A 21,130-nucleotide genomic window follows, 5' to 3' on the forward strand; every position below is an offset into this window, starting at 1 on the left:
AAAACAACATCTAAAACTTTAGGGCAACCCTACATCCCTTCTATAGGTGGGGGAAGGTGGGTTGGCCCATTAAGCTCAAAACACAGGATAAATAAGAGATTTTAAAGCAAATAAACCTAGGACTTCTAGGAGATGAAAATGACTAGGTGAAAACCAAGGAGCGATAGCAGGGGGAGGGAAGATACTTATAAAATGAACCTCCCTCCTTACACGCGACCTTACGGTTAAACAAAACGATGAACGACGATGACTCAAAGCAAAACGGCGAATAAAGCAAAGACGTAAAGATAATGATACGATGTCCCTTACCCGGAATACTTGAATCCGGGTGTGCGTACCGACGCCTTGGCTTGCCGGGCGAGCTGAACGCGGACGACCGGCGCTCTCGAGGGCCGCGATGACGTCTCTGAAGACGTATCCGGTGCTGGAGCAAGTGCTATCGGGGACGACGGTGATGACTCCGACGACATGTCCGGGGCTGCGCCATCATGCAGTTTCTTCGTATCTGAGGTCTCCTTTTTGGGGTTCATACTATCATCTAGAGGAGTCGCTGCTGACCCCGCCAAAGTGGAGGCGATCACCACTTTCCCGAAATTGAAGAACGTGCACGACGTTCGCAGCTTTATTGGACTCGCTACCTTTTATAGGAGGTTTGTACCAGGCTTTAGTGGTGTGACTGCAACCCTCACGGACCTCCTCGAGAAGGAGCAATTCGAATGGACGCCTTCAGCGGATCACGCGTTCGAGCTAGTGAAGAAGCTCATGACGGAGGCGCCGGTGCTAAAACTACCCAACTTCTCCAAGGTCTTCGAGGTGTCATGAGACGCCTCTGGTGTCGGGATAGGGGGAGTCCTTAGTCAAGAAGGACACCCCATCGAGTACTTTAGTGAGAAGCTCAACGATACGCGTATGAGGTACGACAACTATGATAGGGAATTCTACGCCCTAGTGCAGTCTTTACACCATTGGCGTCACTACCTCCTCTCGAAGGAGTTCGTCCTCTTGTCTGACCACAGCACATTACGTCACCTACACGATCAGCGCAAGGTCAGTGATCGGCATGCGTATTGGATAGCATATCTACAGGACTTAACATTTGTCGTTCGACACAAGAAGGGCAAGGATAATGTAGTAGCCGATGCCCTAAGTAGACGACCTTTGATCTTGAACGTGATGAAGTCTCAAGTCCTCGGATTTGAGCAGCTACGCGACGACTACGTTGACTGTCCCGACTTTGGGAAAATCTTCGCGCAGGTCCGCGACGCCATAATCCCGAAATCACGGGATTACTACATCGACGATGGGTACCTATTCCACGGCAAGCGGCTTTGTATACCCCTGTCATCCGTACGCGATTTCTTAATATGGGAGATGCACGCCGACGGGTTGAGTGGACACTTCAGAGTCAACAAGACGATTCACGAAGTGGAGCATCAGTTCTTCTGGCCGTCCCTGAAGCGAGATGGGGGAAAGATCATTTCCCAATGTTCGACATGCACGAGGGCCAAGCTGACCAAGCAGAACATGGGACTCTACACACCATTACCCATTCCCGACAAGCCATGGGAGGACATTAGTATTGACTTTGTCTTAGGATTACCTAAGACCCTTAGGAACCATGATTCCGTCATGGTTGTAGTTGACCGTTTCTCGAAGATGGCACATTTTTTGCCATGCTCAAAAACATCCAACGCCTCTCGAGTCGGCCCACTCTTCTTTGATAACATAGTTAGGTTACACGGCTTACCCAAGACCATCGTCTCCGACCGAGACGTTAAGTTTACTAGCTACTTTTGGAAGACACTTTGGGTTCTCATGGGAACCCAACTGAAATTTTCCACTGTGTACCATCCTCAGACGGATGGTCAAACAGAGGTTACCAACCGTAGTCTGGGTAACCAACTTAGATTGCTAGTGGGTGAGAACCACAAGACGTGGGATCAAGTCTTACCCTGCGCCGAATTTGCTTTCAATCACTCGACGAACCGCACGACTAGAAAGGCTCCATTTGAAATAGTTTACGGTCAACTTCCGAGAAAACCCATCCACCTCATTCCCCTAGACGCACGTAGTAAAATTTCTAATGAAGCATATGACTTTGCAAATGAACTTAGGAACATGCATGAGCATATCCATTCACGCATAGCATCTCTCAATGAGCAATATAAGGCTGTCGCCGACAAGGGACGACGGTCCAGTATTTTTTCAGAGGGTGAGTTAGTGATGGTTAGATTGAGGCCTGAGAGACACTCTCCAGGGGTCGCTACGAAGCTGCATGCTCGTAGTGCCGGGCCTTTCCGAGTAGCCCAACGAATCAACGACAATGCATATGTCGTGAGTATTCCTCCTAGTTGGGGAATTAGTTCAACCTTCAACGTCAGTGATTTGATCCGATATCATCCCTTGCCACCCACCGAAGAGCCTCACAGCCACTCAAAAATTAATAGTAAAGAGAGTGAGAGTACACACATTCCCTTTCCACTACCTACCCTTATGCGGCAAGAAAAGATAGAAACGGTACTGCAGGAAGTAATTAACGCTGTAGGGGATCGAGTGGAACGCACATTCCTGGTACATTGGCAGGGGTGACCGTCATCGAACGATACATGGATTACCGAAGAACACCTCCGACGACAACGACCAGATTTGATCCAGCCCATCGACGACATCGTGGATTTTTGCTCGTCGGAGCCGAGCTCTTCCCACCCCGGGAGGATGATGGGGGACCATCGCGTCGACGCCGACACCGCCACTGGACGAGTTCGACCTCTTCGAGCTGCTCGTGTCGACGTACGCGACCCGGGGTTCAAGTATTCGACGTGATATCCCGTAAGTTTCTTTATCATTTGCTTAATTGTAATAAACAATCGGATCGGGCCGTTGTGTTGGGCCTCGTCCGTTCTTTACATCTTGTTTTGTTCTGAATTATGTGTAGAGAGGAGGACCACGTCATGCGACGGATCCCTCCTCTAGGTCAGGCCTATTGGCACCCTTCCTCCCTATATAAGGGGAAGGCATGCCCAAGGGCAAGATAGAGCCTTTTGAGAAAAGAACATCTTGCTTGTTTCTTTTTTATTTTATTTTGAAAATTAGAAAGTTTCTCTTCCATTGTTCCCGCACCCGGAGGCCGTTCACCTTCCCACCCCTAGCAGAATCCAGATCTGAGCTTGTAGCACCGCCATAAGCGACCGCCGCCGCTGAAGATTGAGTGCCGGTCCGAACGAGCTCCCGTGGGGAAACAACAGGCCGCCATCACCAAGTCGAGCCCCGCCCCATCGACCACAACTCGACGCTCCTCACGGCCGGATCTGGCCGGGTAACGTCGCCGCCCTCCTGCCAGTACACCCGCGTGGGTACGTCCGCTCCCGTAACCCGCGACGTCGAACCTTCCCACCACCATTAGGCAGGCCTTGTAGATCAAGTTTCTCCACCGTCGGGCGGAGTATTTGCGTGAGACTCCTCAAACGGCAATCTGCCTTGTGCTCTCCGCACCCCGCTTGGTCGGGCGTCGTCGTCAACCTCTGACCGCACGCTCCATCGCACGGGAATCCGCCGCTCCCAGTTCCCACGACGTCGGTCTTCTAGTCAGTCCCGGGGAGGTGGTATTCATCGACCGTCCACCTTCGGAAGGTCCACTCACGCGGTCAATCACCCACTGCGCAGTCAGCGCGGTACGCCCGGGGACCTCATCGCCGTGTGCCTCGACCCGGATTCAGCCGATTCTGGCCTCTCTAGTGGGCGAGTTCCAACTACCCGCCACCGGACAGACCAGCATCAGCACCTACGCCCCTTAGACATATTAATCGGACATTCTGGAGCATTGGTCGAACTGAACAAAGGACGCGTCTTAACCAGGTTCTTTCTTGATTCCCTTCTTTACCAGTATTATTACTTTCTTCAGTACCGTCGTCCCCTATCGTATTCCTCTGCCGTTTGTTATCGTTAAGCTCGGATAGGATAGCCACTTCTGTTGAGAGATAGGATTTCTTTGCGATTGACGAACCGTTCACTACCTTGTGGGAAGAACTCCGCCGGTCCGTAGAACGCCCCACTCGTCGTGCTCGCTCGTGTAGGTTCGCGGGTCACTTGGAGTCGACCCAGACCTGTTCCTCCTCTCTAAGATTTACTGTACCCCTCGCCCCACCGTCGGACCGTCCTTTGCTCTTGAGAATTTTAAACGCGCATTCATTGTCGCAATTGAACACGCATCGTGCATAGTTGTGACGTAATACAAGCCATCGATCCCGGGCATTGTCGTATTACATCATCGGGTAAGACGGTAAGTATATCAGGTGGGGGGGGGGGGGAGTGTGGCTAGGATGGGGCGGTAGGCTAGGGATGGGGATGGGTGGCCGGCAAGGTGGAGAGGGTGAGCGAGGATGAGGGGTGGGTGGAATCAGGGGAGATGAGCGGGGTGGGGGGAGCGAGGTGGAGGGGATTGAGGGGGAGGTGAGCGAGACGAAGATGGAGGGGGAGGTGAGCGGGGATGATGGGAAAGGTGCTAGGGTGGGAATGGGTGTGAGGGGACGATGATGGGACGGCGAGGAAGGTTGAGGAGCGTGGATCAAGGATGAAGGACGAGGGGATGGTATAATGAAGCAGATATGTGCAACCTCTGTGCAATGTCCATCGTGTCTCCCTAGCACGTCTAATAAGCCAAAGGTATTTGAAGTAAGGGGGGCCCTTATCACCTTATCTTTGCCTAATCGAGTTCTAGTGGTAGAGGCCTCTAGGGTTAGGGTTGGAGGTCGCTTATTAGCAACTTTCTTCACCAACTATGATGTAGGCGGGCCAGGCTTGACTGGGACCGACTTAGCTAATAGGGGGACCTGTGAGGGCGGAACACTAGGCTCTCCCTGTGATACAAGGGTATGACGGGCGGTCTGGGGTGGCCTCTGGATAGTGGGCCTTGCCACTAGTATATAATCATTATATGGCAAAGGGGGAAGGTACTCCTCCATGGGAGTTGCGGTGGTCTGTGACGCCTTTTGGTGGCACGTATGAAGGGTATGGCGACGGAGGGTACAGTGTGTACAGAACTGTGGGAGGTTCTCATAAACGATCGGCTGACGGATCAACTCGTCTCCATTTTGAATGAGTATCATGCGGTGAATGGACTCAAGGAGATCTATCTCGACACATACCCGTGCATATCCTGGGCGATTAAACAAATGTACGTCTTTATCAAGACGTATAAATGTTCCAACTAAACCAGCTAGAGATTCAAGAGCAGCGAGTGTGACGAGATGTGGCTGTAGCCCTGGGAAGCCTATCCATACCGGCACGGAGTGAGGCCAGTGCTCTCGGGTGGTACTCGTCTGTTCAGCTATCCAGCGATATGTGTGCATGGTGGAGGCATTGATCGTCCATGTAGTTTGACTCCAGGCCTTCCTAAAGTCGGCTTCCAATTGGAAGCGAATGAAGATACTTCGATGGTTGCGTAAAAATAACCACCGAGCCGAGCAAATTCCCCGACGCTAAGTATGCCCTCGTAATATCATCAACGAGTGGGCATTTCATAGGGAATCTCCCCATCAATTTGTATGCGAATGGTGCTGCCATCCTCGAGACATCCTCTTTGGAGAAGGTTACTACACGCATTCCTTCTGAATCAGTGTACCCTGTTTGGGGGTCAAGTCATCATAATGAGGGGGAAGTGCGAGCTTGGGGAGCGGAGGTGTAGTAGTCGTGTGTGTAGCGCCCATGTGCGTAGTTCCCGCCACTCTCGCCACCCATGTTGTCTGTGGTACTCGTTGAGCTAGTTGTTCCTCAGGCGCCAATCCTTTCATATGTGATGCATTGTGATCCTCTACACTATGTGCCGAGTCACTGATGGAGTTGGTAGAGTGAGGTTCCCTTGGATTGTTACGTTTGCCTCTCTCTACGTTTAGCGTGTCAACCTGTATGGCCTGGTCAAGGTTGACCAAGTCAACTAGTTCAATTTGAGCAAGGTTGGCCGACTCGACTCGAACTGGGTTCACTGAGTCAACCAAGTCAACGTGTGTAGTGTGAGCCAGAGTGACCATCCGAATCAGTTCTAAATTGTCTTGAATGACCGAGTGGTCAATCTGCAAAGTGTTGACCGAGCTGTCAACTTGAGCAGGGTTGACCAAGTCAATTCGGTCAACCCTATCAGTGTTGACCATGCGGTCAATGTGGGCATGGTTGACTTAGTCAACCTAATCAACTCGATCTATATTGCCCGAGGCAACCTGGTTGACTTGTACAAGATTGACCGATTTGACTCGGTCTGTGTTGACCGATTGGTCAATCTGCAATGGGTTGACCAAGTCAATTCGGTCAACTCTGTCAATATTGACTATTTGGTGAATCTGGGCAGGGTTGACCCACTCAGCGGAGACAGCCAGGTCGAGTGGGTCAAGATTGACTGCGTCAACCGGGTCGGTTCGGTCAAGGGGGACCAAGTCGACTCGGTGATTGTCAACCCGGTCGACTCTTTCTGTAACCACCGAGTCAAACTGTTCGACTCGGCAGTTTGTCACCCGATCGACTCGGTCGGAGAAGGCCGAGTCGATCAGATCGACTTGGCCAATAACATCCGGATCGGCGTGTGGTGAGTCATCCGAGTCGACGGAGTCAAATAATGCCACGTCAGCCACCGAGGCGGGCCGGTGTGGAGCTGGTGATGTGGGATGATATGGGTTGTCGATTGGATAATCAGATGGGGATCTAACGGCGGCGTTGTTGAAAGGTCAACAAAAGCGGGTGGTGAGGGCGTGGAATAGTCAATAAAAATGGGCACTAAGGGCGTGAAATGGTCAAACAAATCGGGCGACGGAGGTAAGCTCATCGGCAATGGCTCATTTTATTGAATTTTACCAGGGTCCACAAGAGGTCAATCATCTGGGCCGTCGACGGCACGACACGTGTTGTCACCGACGGTTCAAATAGACGGACAAACACCGCCCATAGTGATGATTGCATGCTGTGGCGCAATATCTAATTTTTTTTGGGTTGTTTTGAAATTTTGGTTATTTTTTTATTTAATTTTTTAATAGACGTTAGATCCATCCAGGCTGTCAGCTTCGACAGCCTGGATGGATCTCGTGTCCAGTGCACCCATATCTAACGTGGCGAGCACATCAGATGTAGGGTGTTGCTGTCATCGCCAACTTGCCTTGGTGGGCAGGCTGGTTGTTTGATGTGTTTGACACATCAAACGGCCTGCTAGCCTCCTCTAATGACTCAACGGCCCGCATGGGTTGCACGAATTGACTTTTTCCTTTTATTTTTTTGGCAAGGACGTCTAAAACAACAAAAATAAAGCACGTAAAAGATAAATAAATGAAAAATAGATTTAACCATGATGTTCTATTCCCCAAGATGACCAATCCAAGTCAACATTTGATGAGATTTGGATTTGTATAGCGCCCAAATTATGGAAAATAAATATTGATAATGAAAACTTATTTCTGATCTTCAAATGCTTATAAAAACAGCTATACCGATCCAATTTGAGCAAATTTTGAGTTGATCCCAGTAGATTTCAACCTTGCAAATGCAATGAGACAAATTTCAGATCATTTAGAGATCGGATGCACACGTTATGAGCTTATTGCCGATTTCAGAGGAGAGAGAAGCTCTCCATGGGGGGAGAGAAAAAATTGGAGCAAAAGGGGGTTTTGGGGTTTAAGGGTTAGAATTTTAGGGTTAGGGTTTTAGGGTTAGGGTTTTTGGGATAGAACTGGGGTTACGGTTAGGGTTAGGGTTTTTGGGTTAGGGTTTAGGGTGAGGATTTTAGCACTAGGGTAAGGGTTAGGGTGAGAGTTTTAGGGTTCTTTTTTTTTTTGAATTTTTTATTGGCAAAAAACACGGTGCCGGGTACGGCCAACCCTGGGGTTGTGCCCGTAGACCGATCCATCTGTGCCCTGGGCGCCACCTAGGGGGATTTTATTTAGAATGTGGAGTCTTTGTCAATGTTTATAGGCGTGGAGTGAGTATAAATATCCCAATTACACTCGGATCCCACTTGTCCACGCCCATGTTGAGAAAAAGAAAAGATACATAAATGATACCTTGCAGGCGCTCGAGGAAGTGTGCACGTCATCGTCCCACTAGAGCCGGTCTGCGATGACGATGTTGTTCGGGAGATGTCCTCGCCTCCATCAAGTGGGATCGATGAAGGGCGTGGTGAGGGCACTAGTCGGTGGGGAGCGCACTCCACCCCTCTTGCTCCAGCGTTCCACGCAATCCTCCAATCCCCCGGGCTTTGCAGAGGGTTGGCATGCCATGACGATCGACGCGATAACAATATCTAGTTGTCAGAGGGAGCGCCTACCAAGAAAGAAAGATGGAGGAGGGGGTTCGTGGATGTACCCCATGGTTGGCGAGTGTATCTGCTATCTGGTTGCCCTCCCATAGCTGATGGAGAAAGCATCTTGTACGAGGACGGCACCGCATGATGTCCTGCCATACTTGGTGTAGTCGCCATTGGGAGCATGTACCTAGACACATCATATCAACTAATATCTGTGAGTCCGATTCCACGACGATATTGTGAAGGTTCCGTTCCTCACAATGGAGTAGACCATCACGGATCGCCATAGTCTTGGCTACTATATTAGTCTGTATGTCGTAGAAATAAGAAAAAGCAAAGAGTATACTCCCCGTATGGTCCCAGAGGATACCTCCTCCCCTTGCTGGTTCCGGGTTCCCTTTGGCCGCACCATCCACATTCGATTTGAGGATGCCTATTGGCGGTGGGAGCCAATAAACCACTCGATACCGAATGCGGATGGGGGCGGGTGTCACCTGAATGCCCACGGAGCAGAGGAGGTCACAGGCGAGTGTGGATTTGCTGGCTATAGGGGGAATTAGATGGTGGATGCGCCTTAGCCACAGCTGAACTCGACGCATGATATCCACGACGCGCATGGGCGTACCTGCAAAACGAGAAGAATTTCGCCCTTTCCATATCTCCCATAGTAGATAAGCTATGGTGATGTGTAGGATGGGGCTCCGTGTAGAGCGTGTTGGCGAGATAAGAAACTTGCCAAAACACTTAGACGGGGTCAGTGGACGACAACGGTCGGTGATGAGGCGCCAGCATGCAAGTGCTGTCTCACTCTAGAAGAAAAGGTGGTCCATGGTCTCATTGTGTGGAGCTGTGGGACAACAGTGACAGCGGGAACCAAGAGAGTAACCTCTACGAGTGACGCGATCATCAGTCGGTACACCGCGATGCAAGAGTGTCCAGAGGAAAAAGGATACTCGAGGAAGGATCGCCGGATGCCAGATGCGGCGACCCTAGTGCTGGATGGGGGATTTCTCCCGAAAATGCTCCCATGAGGATTTGCACGAGTATTTGCCTTTGGGTGTGAGCGTCCAAATGGCAAAGTCGGGAGTGGACCCGAGTGAGGTTCTCTAGACCTCACGTAACGTATCTGGAGGGAGGCCATGCTCTTGTAGTAGGTGTTGGGTGCTACCCCTAAGCAGTTGTGCCACTGTTAGGAGCACCTCATGTGGGACAAACTGTGGATGGCGCACGAGTGGTTCGTCAACATGCCAGGTATCAAACAAGGCGCTAATCTCACCTCGGCCAATGTGCCAGCGGGTGACTTGGGCCAGCTGAAGCCAGTGGTGCTGCCACTTCCACCATCGCCGAGGACACCGAATGTCAACCTCACGATGGGCCCACTCGCCATACTTGGCGTAAATGAAGCAACCCAATAATGAGTATGTGGTGCGCAATCGCCATACGAGCTTCTTTTGGAGCATGTCTTGGATGTCCGTGAGGCATCTGATCCCTAGACCCCCCTCGTCTGTCGGCCGACATGCTTTCTCCCAAGAAACCCAATGGTGATGGTACTCTCCCTCGAGGTGACATGAGCATAAAAAATGTGTGCATAGCCGTTCCACTCAGCAGATGACCGTAGAAGACAATGAATGAACCGCGAGGGTGTGCAATGGGATACTCATGAGGATGTGTCGAATAAGTTGGATACGCCCACCAGGTGAAAGGAAATGGAGTTTCCATCCCTCTAGTTTCTTTTGGAGTTTACCCAACAAGGTATCAAAGTAATGATGCCTCGCGGGTCCCAAAAACATAGGGCATCCAAGATATTCAAAAGGAAGACATCCTCGTGACTATCAAGCGTAGTGTTGAATCATCTGAGTGCGCATTATAGTAGTGGAGGGACCAACTATAAAGCTACTCTTCGAGGCGTTTACAAGCTGGCCCGAAGCTTGCTCGTATGCCGTGAGGACACTCATAAGTTCCTTAATGGTTTTTTTAGATCCATTGAGGAAGAGGATAGCATCGTCTGCAAATAAAGAATGTGAGAGGATCGGGCATCTCCTTTTCGTAAAGTACAGTTGGATGCGGCCGTGATCGATCGCACGGGTGAGCGATCGACTAAAGACCTTTCCATCAATACAAAAGGGTAGGCGAGATAGGATCGCCTTGCCGGAGACCTCTCGTGGCCGTGAAGAATCCAATGGAGTTTCCATCCATCAAAAGAGAGAAGTGATTCTCTCTTATGCAAGCATCGACAAGATCGATGAACTTAGTGTTGAAACCAAAGCGGCGCAACACAAGGGTGAGGAAATTCCACTCGACTCGATCAAAGGCCTTCTCCATATCCAGTTTGTAGATAACATTTGAGACCAGAATATGAGCGTCCATGGACTAGGCTAGCTCATGCACGATCATGATGTTGTCATGGATCTGTCGACCCTTGACAAAACCACATTGCTTAGGCGAGATGAGTCGCTCAAGGAGGTTCCCTAGTCTGCTAGTAATGATTTTGGATGCAACTTTGTAGCATACATTACAAAGACTAATGGGCGAAAGTCTCGGAAGGTAGTTGGAAGAGCCACTTTTGGTATGAGTGCCAAAAAAGTAGATTTCCAACTACGAGGGAAGACTTTATGCGTAAACACTTCCTTGATAGCGAGCACCAAATCGGTGCCTACGATGTCCCAACACGCCATATAGAATTCGGCTGAGAATCCATCCAGTTTGGGGGCTTTGTTCCTAGCCAAGGAAAAGTTGACCTCTTTGATCTCTGCTCGAGTGGGTAGGGCTGTGAGGAGGGCGCTGTCCTGATCGGTCACCAAGTGAGGGATAGAAGCGAGAAGGTCCTCACTCACCACAATTGGTTGTGAGGATAGGAGCGAGTGGTAAAACGCCACTCATGCGTCTGCCAGCTGGGCGGGTTCTAGATTATACGTCTCTAGTAGAGTCGTATAATTGGGCCTAGCTATGTGATGGATCGAGGCGTGGAAGAAACGTGTGTTTCTATCACCTTTGCGGAGCCATTGAATACACAATTTCTGGACGTAGAAAATCTCCTGGCGCCGCATAGCGGCCTCAAGCTGGTCCTTAAGTCGAGTGTGGCGCTCTCCCATGTCGCCCGTCATGACATCCTGCAATTGTCGGTTAACGATAGCTAGTCCCATCTTGAGTGCTTTGACTAGCGCTTGGACGTCTCCAAAGATATGTCGATTCCACCACTTCAGGTGGAGTTTGAGATTCCTCAGGCGATAGCTGAAGTTCTCCATAGGTGATGTCGAGATCGTTCCATGCCAATGGCTGTGTACAAAACGATGAAAGTCGTTATGCTCTAACCACATGGCTTGGAAGTGAAATGGTGTGCGGCGAACTCGATTACTCGAGTCCAGGAGAAGGAGGATCGGTGAGTGATCTGAATAATATCGCGAGAAGAGCTCAATCATGATGGTGCACTGCATCAGCGCCGCGCTATTGGTGAAACAACGATCGATCCGTTGGTACATACGCGCATCGGCTTGATGCTGATTACACACAAGTCCACTTCTCTCTGATAGTAGGAGGCTCCACAAGTTATGTCTGGTGGATAAAATCGTTGAACGCTTGCATAGAACTTGGCCGAGGTAGGCACCCTCCTTGGCGTTCGCTGACTGCCCGTATGCAGTTGAAATCCCCAGCTAGAAACCAAGGGAGGTCAACAAGCTGTGAGTAAGAGTGAATGTGTAAGGCGAGTTCCCCCCAGAAGGCCTCCCGCACTAAGTGTCTATGTGAGGCATAGACAATAGTAAGCCTATAGGGCTTTTGGGAGGACGGTACGTCGAAAGTGGCGTACTGGGTCCCCTCAGCTAGTAGTTCCAACGAATAGTCCCGCTTCCAAAAGAGCCAGAGCTTATTCGAGGGATGACAGTAAACCTGATCCATTCCGAGTTTCCCCGACTCAATCCGATGTACTCATGGAATGGGAGCAATCCAATGTACTCATTGGCTCAATAAGTCCAACTATTCCTAAGTTGTACTTATTGACTAGGGAGAGGAGATTTGATTGGGTTAGAGGGTTGCCAATCCCTCTACAATTCCAAACAAGGCTTGGAATCATAAAACTATTGTCTTGTGTGGCGCACCCTAGATCGGGTGTTATACATGGGATGTGTATGCGGTGTATCTGAGTGATGACCCGGAAGTGGGGAAATGTCCATGTCTGACTCCTCAAAGAGGGAGGCGGCATCATCCTCCTCACCTGGGGGGGCGTGGCCGCCAGTATCTCCATAGGTGTCCTTTGAACAAGGGAGTAGGGCTTTAGTGTTAGTCAAGCAATCCTCCCTCTCAAAAGGTATATATGATGGGTGGAGATCGGGCAAAGAGGTGAGTATATCCGGTGGAGGGGGGGTGCGGCTAGGGATGCTAGTGGCTGGTGAGCTGGGTGGAGGGAAGTGGGACGGAGGGGGGCTAGGGATGCTAGTGGCTGGTGAGCTGGGTGCAGGGAAGTGGGATGGAGGGGGAGGGGAGCAAGGGGAGGGAGGAGGTGGGATGGAGCTAGGGGGTAGGGATGATGGAGATGAAGGTCGGTGGGAGGGTGTAAAGTGGGTGGTGGAGGTAGGCAAGGATGGTGGGGTAGGGGCTAAAAGGGGGGTAGTAGTGAGAGGGTGGCGGGATGATAGACTATGAGAGGGCGATGTGGGTCCAGGTGCTAGGGAGGAACGCGAAGATGAAGGACGGAGGGATGGTATAGTGGAGTGGATATGCTCGACCTCTGTGCACTCTCCCTCTTGTCTCCCTAGTACATCTAGTACGACAAAGGTGTTTGAGGTAAGTGGGGCTCGTAACTCCTTACCTTTGCCTGATCGAGTACTAGTAGTAGATGCTTCTGGAGTGAGGGTTGGAGGGCGCTTATTAGCGCCCTTCTTCACCCAGTGCGAGGCTATCGGGCCAGGCTTAGCTGATACCAGCTTGGCCGACATGGAGTCCCGTGAAGAAAGACAGTAGGCACACCCTGCGATACATGGGTTGGACGGGTGCTCGGTGGTGGCCAACGGGTAGGGTGGCGGTCATGTGTAGTGTGGTTGACGGCTAGTATATAATCGTTGTACGACAGAGGATGGAGGTACTCCTCCACGGGAGTTGAGGTAGTCGGTGACGCCTTTTGGCGGTACGCATGGATAGTATGGCCAAGGAGGGTACAGTGTGTGCAGAACCATGGAAGGTTCTCGTACACAATGGGTTGACGAATCAACTCATCTCCATTTCAAATGAGTATCATGCAGTGAATGGCCTCAAGGAGATCTATCTCAACACATACCCACGCATATCCTAGGCGATTGCACAATTCTACGTCTTTATCAAGACGTATAAATGTTCCAACTACACCAGCTAAAGATTGAAGAGCAATGGGCGTGAGGGGATGTGGCCGTAGCCTTGGGAAACCTATCCATACCGGCATGGAATGAGGACTGTGCTCTCATGTGCTCGTCTGTTCAGCTGTCCAGCAACAGGTGTGCATGATGGAGCTATTGATCATCCACGTAGTTTGACTCCAAGCCCTCCTAAAGTCAGCTTCCAGTTGGAAGCGAATGAAGATACTCCGGTGGTTGCGTGCGCCAATGACCACTGGTGGGAGGAAATTCCCTGGCGCTAAGTATATTGATGTAGGACGACTAAGGAAAAAGGGCGATTGAGGAGATGGATGGATGATGACGGGTCAAGGGTAATAGACGGGTTTGTAGGGAGGGATAAAACAGCCACAAAAATACACGCGGTCGGATTCGGACTTTAAAACTGATGAAAAGCTGGTGGTGCAGCTCCAACCCTTGTTGAGGGCGGGAGTACTGTCTTCCCCCACCGCGATGATGCCTAAGCACCGAAATCAATATCCAAATTCATGTCGTGAAGAAACACTCGAGAAAGAGAGAGGAGGGGAAATCCAAACGAAATCTAAGTCTGACGGCGGTGGAAACTTCTCGAGAAAACACTGGATGGAGAACACTTTCCACACCAAAGAGTTCATGCGTACCACGGCACCGTTGTGTGTGAAGAGAATGCGGGAAATTCCAATCGTGACGAGGCTGGGCGAATCCATGCGTTGAGCAGCCTACTGGACGAGGAAGATTCTGGGCATTCCGGGCGTTGAACGGCCCTGGTAGAGAGTAGATGTCATTGTCGCAGAGTCAATCGTAGGCAAATACCCGCGTGCGCGAAGCGTGCGTAGGGTGTGCGGAGAGCACGGAGCGTGCGAAGCAGCACGCGTGGCGCTGAGCGCGCGGAGCGCCGGCGCGCACGGCTCAAAGCATTGGACGGCGTCGATGAATAACCGTTGGATGGCCTCGACAACGTTGGTGGCCGGCGTGCGGTGTGCGCGGGCGGCTACGTGCGTGGCGTGGGCAGGCGAACGGCGTGCGGTGTGCGCGGGCGGCTACGTGCATGGCGTGGGCAGGCGAACGGCGTGCGGCGTGTGCGGGCGGCCGCGTGCGCGGCGTGGGCGGGCGGTCGGCGCACGGCGTGTGCGGGTGGCCACATGCACAGCGCGGGCCAGTGCTCGGTGCGCCGCGTGTGTGGGCAGCTGCATGGCTAGGGGAAGAGAGAGAGAGAGTGGGAGGAGAAGAGGTGGAAGGCCGGGGACGCAAAGTGGAGGCGGCGGCGACGACGACGGTGGTGCTAGGGTTGATGGAGGATAGGGAGGCTGGGCAGTCCTCGAAGAAGAGTTAAACAAAAACTCAATTCTTGAATAATGACTACCTAATGTTTCTTGAAAACAATGGCCTATATATAGGCCTTGGAGGAAAGAGAAAATGACAAGAAATTAGAGACGAGAAAGTAAAGACGTGCGCCGTGTCACGCCAAAGGGCAGTTGTGGATCTGCCTCTAGCATCGTGTCATGACGCGCGCAGGGACGTGCGTGGGTGGAGACGTGCTTGTCGATTGCTGCGGCGTGTTCACTTTGGTGTTGACTTCAGTTGACCGTGGCGGGTTGACTTTGGTTGACTTTGCCGTTGGGTCCATAGCAGGCGTGTTGACTCCGGTTGACCGTGGCGACGTGTTCGACGGTGATATGTTGGCGTCCTCACCATCATATACCCTCATAATATCGTCAATAAGTAGGCATTTTGTAGTGAACTGCCCAATCAATGTGTAGGCGAACGGTGCTGCCATCCTCGAGTCCTCCTCTTTGGAGAAGGCTACCATGCGTATTCCCTCAGAATCAGTGAACCCCCGTTTGGGGGTCGAGTCATCATAAAGAGGGGGGAGTGCAGCCTTGGGGAACGGAGGTGTAGTAGACTCGTGTGTAGCGCCTATGTGGGTAGGTCCTACCACTCTCGCCGCCCATGTCTTCTGTGGTATTCGAGCAGCTGGTGGCCCCTCGAGCGCCTGTCCTTGCTTCTTCGATGCGTTCTGGTTCTCATTTTTCTGTGTCGAGCTTATGGGGTCAGCTAAGTGATATAGCATAGAGGGAGGCTCCTTAGGGTCGAGCATTTTGCCTCTCTCATCTTCAGTTGAGTCAACCTGTAAGATCCGGTCAAGATTGACCGAGTCAACTTGTTCATTTTGGTCTGAATTTACCGAGTGAACTCGAACAGGATTGAGTGGATCAACCACGTCATCCTGAGTAGTGTGGGCCGAAATAATCATGTTTGTCGGGTCCGGTCGGTCTAGATTTAATCATGACCAAGTGGTCGATTTGCGCAGGGTTGACCAAATGGTCAATCTGGGAAGGTTTGACCAAGTCAACATGGTAAATGGTCAACTCTGCACTGGGTTTAACCAAGTGGTCAACTCGGTCAGTGTTGACCCTAGGGCCAATCTAGCCATGGTTGACCATGGGGTCAACAAACTCATCTCTACTCGTGTTGCCCGAGTCAGCATGGTCAACTTGGTCATGATTGACTGAGTTGGCTCGGTCAATATTAACCAATTGGTCAATCTGCGCAAGGTTGATTGAGTCAACATGATCGATTCGGTCAGTATTGACCATTTGGTCATTCTGGGTCGAGTTTACCTAGTCAGCCAGGTCGACTTGGTCAGTATTGACCGAGTCAATCTGGTCGACTCAGTCAGGATTGACTGAGTCGACCTGGTGACTGTCAACCGGGTTGACTCCTTCTAGAGCGGCCGAGTCGACCAGGTCAACTTGACCGTTCAGAGCCCAGTTGACTCGGTCGGGAGAGGCCGAGTCGATCAGATCAACTCGGGCCATTCCCGCCGGGTCGCCGCACGCTCCGTCGACAGAGTAGACTCGAACTGACTCAGGCGCCGTGTCAGCCACTAAGAGAGAATAGGGTGTACCAAATGACGTGGAATCATCTGGATTGTTGATCGGGTGTTCCAGATGGAGATCCAATGGCAGTGGCGTAGTTGAACTGTCAAAAAAAGCGGGCGGGGAGGGCGTGGAATAATCAAAAAAAGTAGGCGCTGCAGACGTGGAATGGTCAAAGAAAGAGGGCGACGGCAGTAAGCTCACCTCCAATGGTCTTATTCTTTGAATTTTTTAGGGTCCACCCGTGGTCCATCATCAGGACCGTCATCGGAGTGACACGTGTCGTCACCGATGGTCCAAACAAACGGACAAACGATGCCCATAGTGATGACTGCGGGCAACGGCGCAAGAGGTAAACTTTTTTGGGTTTTTTTGGAATTTTTTGTTTTTTTTAATTTTGTTTCTTTGAGACGTTAGATCCATCCAGGCTGTCAGCTTCGACGGCCTAGATAAATCGCGTGGCCAGCATCCCCCGTCTGACGTGGCGAGCACGTCAGATGCGGGGTGTGCTGGCATCGCCCGCTTGCCTTGGTGGGCGGGCTGACCGTTTGACGTGTTTGACACATCAAACGGCCAGCTAGCCTCCTCTACTGACTCAACGGCCCGCATGGGATTGCGGGCCGCAAGTTTTTCCTTTTTGTTTTTTGGCAAACTCTTCTAAAACGTCAAGATTTTAACAATTAAATGATAAATAAGTGGAAAACAAATCAAACCTTGATGTTCTATTCCCCTAGACAAGTGATCTAAGTCCAAATTTGGCAAAATTGGGATTTGTATAGCGCTTAAATTATTGTGTATATGCCCCTCGTGCACTCTCTCTTCTCTGGTTTCTCCTAAAAACATTAAAAAGTATATTAAATAATTGCAATAGAACCCTATAACATTTTAAATCATATCTTTACGCCTGCAACCACGACCGAGAGCTGTTTCGAGGGTATCATTGCAACAGAACTTTACAAAAAGGCCCTTCCAAGTTTGAAAATGATGTTAATATTCGTTTTTTTCTAATAGATATATCTTTTTTCTTAAAAAAATGTTTTTCTTCTTCAGATAAATCTCTGAAAAATTGTAAAAAATCCTGAAAAGTCCTAGAAAATTCTTGCAAATTCAGTATTTCATCCCCATAATAATTAAGCTCAAAATTAAATTGTAAACCTGCCATTTTCATTTAAAAATAATTATTTCAAGCTCAAATAAATCTCAGAAATTCATTAAATTAACAGAATATTAGGGAAAAAACAGAAATCACTTGGAAACATTAAATTTATGTAAATATATGATAACAATCCCATTTTACGCTCTTTAAATACATAAAATTGTGCTAATAGCATGAAATAAAGACCAAATTCAGGGTGTTATCACCTCACCACGCCCTTCATCGACCCCACTTGACGGAGGCCAAGTGATAACACCCTAATTTCGGTCTTTATTTCATGTTATTAGCATGATTTATGCATTTAAAAGGCTTAAATTTGGGTTGTTATCATATATTTACACAAAAATAATGCTTCCAAGTAATTTCTGATTTTTCCCTAATTTTCTGTTAATTATATGAATTTTTAAGGATTTATTGAAGCTCGAAATAATTATTTTTGGATGAAAATGGCACATTAAAAAGTTTATTTCGACATTTATCAACATGGGAATTAATCAGGGAATTTTCTAGAATTTTCTAGAATTTTTTACAAATTTTTAGGAATTTTCTGGGATTTATTTCAAGAAGAAATGCATTTATTCTATGAAAAAGGGCAGATTTATAGGAGAAAAAATGTATTTATGCAATTTCTAGACTTTTCGGGGCCTTTTTGCAACGAAACGTTGCAAAAAGACCCTGAAAACACCTCTCGGTTGCCACGGCAGGCGTAAAGATCCTATTTAAAATCATTCAGGTTTTATTGCAATTTTTAATATATATTTTTAATGTTTTAGGAGAAATCGGAGAGAGAGAGTGCGCGCTAGGGCATATACGCAATTACTTTTGGGCGTCCAAAAGCAATTCCAGGCTTTTAAGGACTTTTCTGCAAAAGGAGGATTCAAAATGCGCCAGCCAATGAGAGAGCGACACGTCATTGCGTGTTTAAAAACGGAACTAATAAATAAATCAATTTTAAATCTAATGGATTAAATTGGTTTAAAATTGATTTATTAATAACTTTTGATCCTGAAGTCCGATTGAGATGATTTTTTTATGGATTTGTTCGTCTTGATCCCCTCTTTCTATCTGTACAGTTAGATCATTCAGATCTAGCCTACATTGATAGATAAATATTAAGTACTAAATGGGGGTAAAATGGTGATTTTTACCCTATAACCTAAGTATAAAAGCTGAATTTCGAGAGGGGGAGCTCATTCTAGATGGTGCTCTATCACAGCTGCAAGACAGGGAGGAGCTCTAGCTTGGATCAAGTTATCTGGTACTTTCTTTCCTTTATTGTATTTGAACTTTTATGCATTTTGAATGAATTAGGTTAAGTTGTTTGTTTCTTCATCTCTATTCTGATCTGAACTTCTAAATCGCTTGGCTTGAGCGGCATGTACAAGCCCTAATTAGGATTGAGAGGAGAAATTGAGGGATTTACCTTGGCATTCAATTGCATTCCAAAAGAAAACTCTAAAAAATTTAGTTTTAATTCTTAGGAGATTAAGATTTCCCTTTTTATTTCTGATTTAGCAAATTCTCAAAACCAACCAAAACTTAAATCAAAAATTTCTTCCAACCTCTCTAATTGAATTCTTTGATCCATCCAATTGGATCAATTAATTCAATCTAGAGCCCACATTTCTTCTTTTCATCTCATCTCTTCTACCCCCCTCTCTAAATTCTCACCTAATTAGGGTGACTTGATCCTCATTGAAGATCAAATTCACTCTAATTAGGATCTAAAACACCAAAAATAAAATCAAATTGAAATTCCTACTTGCCTCCCTTGGACGACACTCATACTTATCACTATACATATTAAGTAGAGTTTTATAAATTTTATTGCATAAGCCAAAAATTCACAACGACAAGGGCTAAAAATTTGCGTAATTTTCACCCCTATTTTCGGCTTATCAATTGGCGCCGCTGCCGGGGAGGCAACACTTAAGAATTCAACATATTTTTATTTGTAAACACAGTGGTTAATTGTTGCTCACGAGTTTGTTAAGTCTCCTTATTATTGATTTTGATTTAAGACGGTATTTGGTTTTTAACGACTAACGAGTGTTGTGTTTGAATTAGTGGTTTTGTATGAAGCTTAGGTCTGGATTTGAATCAGGGAGCAGTGACAGAAATCCCCCTGTAGTAGATTCCACCACACCCGAGTCGTCTTTCACCGAACCCACATTTGTAGAGGAGATATTGATTAGACCCGTACCAATGGACCCAATAGGTAATGGAACAGGAAACCCTGAGGTAGTTAACGATGGACGGAGGAGGATTAGAGAGTATTCCACACCAGCAGAAACCCCCATCTTAACCAGGATATCTGCCCCGATTGGAGAAGATGTGATGTTTAGAATCGATCCACACCAATTTCAGCTATTACCGTCCTTTTGGGGAAGGCAAACGAAGAGCCCTATGACTTCTTAGAAAAATTTTATGAAGCATGTGATAGTTGCACTTACCCCAGAATTTCAAAGGAAGTTGTGAGAATGAAACTATTCCCTCATGCCCTTAAGGATAGAGCCAAGGATTGGTTTAGAACATTGGGAACAAATTTTGAATCATGGAATGATATGGAGAAGAGCTTCTTAAAAAGATATTATACAGTGGCTAGGACAAATTCTTTCAGAAGAGAAATTAGAAATTTTCAGCAGGGAAATGATACATTTAGCGAAGCATGGGAGAGATTGATGGGGCTCATTAGGAAGTGCCCCCACAATGGCATTCAAAAATGGGAGTTAGTGCAAATTTTCTATGAAGGCTTAAATGATGTGGAGAGGCAGAGTTGATATCTCGAGTGGAGGAGCAATAGCTGACATGTATGAAGATGAAGCTATGGCACTACTACAAAAAATGTCCGATAATTTAGCCTATCACCAAGATGCCTCCGATCATGTTAGGGTTACCCCTCGGAAAGGTGGACTGTTGGATGTTAGAGGGGTTGAACCCCAGATTACTATGGATAGAATTGAAAAACAGATAGGTGTAATGATGGGAAAAGCCATGGAAAAGATGAATGAAAAAATAATCTCACTATGGCAAGGTCAGAATAGCGGAAGAGCACCCAACCAAATAAATCGATGTGAAATGTGCTCAAGTGATAGCCACACCGGAGAAGAATGCCCTATGATATCAGAAGTGAATGCTATAGGCAGGCAAGAAGGGAGCAATGTCCAATGGGAACTAGAGGAAACTTAGGAGGACAGGGATGGAACAACAACAACCGACCACCCCAACAACAGTTCCAATCCAAGGCGAACAATCCCCAACACCAACAACATTATCAACCTTACCGAAATTTTTCAGATCCCACTAATGCGACTCTCACCAAGGTCATCGAGGAGCTGCAAGAAGACAAGAAGAGGATGCTCAAGCTTTTTGAAGAAATGGAGGAGAGGCATCGGAGGGAGATGGAGAAGCTCAAGGCGGAGATCTGCCTTCACAGCGGTCAACAATTTGCGCGCGGGGAGCACGCAATGCGTGTGAA

At 48.5% G+C, this 21,130-nt stretch overlaps 1 non-coding gene and 1 pseudogene across 1 annotated transcript; one reads left to right on the top strand and one right to left on the bottom strand.

Moving 5' to 3' along the window:
* The first annotated feature begins 397 nt into the window (after window positions 1-397).
* On the top strand, window positions 398-822 carry LOC144708261 (putative mitochondrial protein AtMg00860 pseudogene; annotated as a pseudogene).
* Window positions 823-20,262: 19,440 nt separating this feature from the next.
* Window positions 20,263-20,368, bottom strand: LOC144709016 (small nucleolar RNA R71). Its single transcript, XR_013582952.1, has one exon. It is a non-coding gene; the product is annotated as a small nucleolar RNA R71 (small nucleolar RNA).
* Between the last annotated feature and the right edge of the window lie 762 nt (window positions 20,369-21,130).

The sequence above is a fragment of the Wolffia australiana genome, chromosome 10 (genome assembly GCF_029677425.1).
Source record: "Wolffia australiana isolate 7733 chromosome 10, ASM2967742v1".
Taxonomy (NCBI): domain Eukaryota; kingdom Viridiplantae; phylum Streptophyta; class Magnoliopsida; order Alismatales; family Araceae; genus Wolffia; species Wolffia australiana.